Here is a 2,151-nt window from a genome sequence, read left to right on the forward strand (position 1 = left end):
GAGGTGGTAATTACCCCTTTTGTCTTTGAGAACTAGAAGATGCTAATTGAGACATTTGGGTCTCCAACATCTTTGTGTGATATAGTATGTTGTTAATGGTGATGTCTTTTGCTTGGCTATCCTTTTGCATTTGAGTGAAAAACTCTTGTTGGTTCTTTTGCATTTGGAGGACCGCTTTTTGAACATCAAAACCTTGGTCATTTGTTGAGTGTATGAAGGTTGATTTTGATAACTTTGGTTTTGATTGTAAAAGGGTCTTTGAGCTTGATTTCTCATTGGAGGTGGGTTGTATGTTTGAGGGTTTTGTACATTTTGACTTTTGTATGAATGATTGGGGTGGCATTTGGTGTTTTCATTGTAATAGTTGGAATAAGGGGTGCCACTTTTGTATGTGTGGAAAGCATTCACTTGTTCCCCTACATTCATTGGTCATGTCCCAAAGTTCCACAATTCTCACATACTCCACTTGGAATTGATGATGATGCTACCATGGCAATAACATGTTGCTTGGGTGATTTGGAGGCCTCTTCAAGTTTAGCCATGGCCTTCTCAAACTTCAAATTAATGTATTAATATGAGCACTAACTTGAGCACCCAATTGAGTAATGGAGTCCACCTCATGTTTTCCTCCTCTAGTAGCCTTCCGAGGTCTACTATATTGTGAGTTATGGAACACCATTTCTTCCATTTTGTCCCATATTGAGAATGTTTTGGGAGTCTTCATATAGACCATTCAAAAATTTTTGTACAAGGCACCACTCGCTAAGTCCATGGTGTGGACAAGATCGACAAGTGTCCTTGAATCTCTCCCATGCTTCATACAAAGATTCCTCATCCCTTTGTTTGAACCCGGTGATTTGGGCTCTCAACATGTTAGTCTTCTCCGGAGGATAAAATTTTTTCTAGAAGGCAAGTGCCAATTTCTTCCAATAATCAATACCAAGAGTAGCCTTATCTAGGCTATTCAACCATTGTTTCGCGGTACCAATCAAAGAAAAAGGAAATACGACCCATCGAATTTGGTCTTGAGTAACTCCGGTTTGAGAAATCGCATCACAATAGTCACAAAAAGTCTTCATATGAGAATGAGGGTCTTCACTAGGCATCCCTCCAAATTGACTTCTCTCAACCAATTGTATAAATGCGGATTTGGCAATGAAATTACCGGTTAAGTGTTGTGGTGTAGGAGTACCATTTGCTAGGTTCTCCTCAGTTGGTACGAAATGTGATGAAAATTTAGGCATTGTGGATTAATTTTGTGGTGGGTTTTGTATTGGGTTATCCTCTCCTTCTCTTGCAAAAGGGTTGATGAACTCAATGTTATTTGGTTGGATGTCCACAATCTCACCAATACCTCTCAAAGTATTTATAGCAAGTATTCTATTGTTGGTCAAAGTTCTTTCGATTTCAAGATCAATGGGTAACAAGTTACCTTGTGATCTCCTAGACATGCAAAATATCAAATAAAACAAACCTGCTTGAGGACATTGAGTTCCCCAAGGTAAAGAAAGACACAACTAAAAACAATTAAAGAAAATCAAATCAAGTTAACACCGTCCCCGGCAACGGCGCCATTTTTGGTGTGTCGTAAAACTCGTCATAAAGATTACTCAACCAAAACAATATTTATAACTTCACCAACTACTCTTAGTAAAGAGGCAAGCAAAGGTCGGATCCCAAGGAACGGGTATTGATGTAGGATTTTCGATTGTAATTGGTCGTGTCTTAGGGTGTCACAATTTGGGGTTGAGATAGGCGATTAATTAAAACTAATTAACAATTAAAACAAAGCAAGGTAGATAAAATGAAGATGTAAATAATTGATTAAAAGCACTAGGGTGCCATGGGTTCATAGGGGATTCATGGGAGTTGATCATACAAACATGTTTTCTACTAGATGCAAGCACTTATTGTTGTGATGGGATCGAGTTATTGTATATCTTACAATCCCTAAGAAGGTTTGGGTCCCGGAGCCGAATCAATTAGATTGTACAACACCTACAAGTCGACTTAGTCCTTCCTATCCAACTATATGCATGGTCTAATGAGACTCGAGTTGGTTTATGTCTTACAAGTCTCATTGAAAAGATAGGTGATGGGTAAAAAATGCAATGATTCATAGGCTCGCATTTCATCAAACATAACATGTGC

At 38.5% G+C, this 2,151-nt stretch overlaps 1 non-coding gene across 1 annotated transcript; it reads left to right on the forward strand.

Moving 5' to 3' along the window:
- Nucleotides 1-765: 765 nt before the first annotated feature.
- Nucleotides 766-872, forward strand: LOC141603473 (small nucleolar RNA R71). The gene has a single exon (XR_012525347.1). It is a non-coding gene; the product is annotated as a small nucleolar RNA R71 (small nucleolar RNA).
- Nucleotides 873-2,151: the final 1,279 nt, after the last annotated feature.

The sequence above is a fragment of the Silene latifolia genome, chromosome 9, assembly GCF_048544455.1.
Source record: "Silene latifolia isolate original U9 population chromosome 9, ASM4854445v1, whole genome shotgun sequence".
In the NCBI taxonomy this organism is placed as follows: Eukaryota; Viridiplantae; Streptophyta; class Magnoliopsida; order Caryophyllales; family Caryophyllaceae; genus Silene; species Silene latifolia.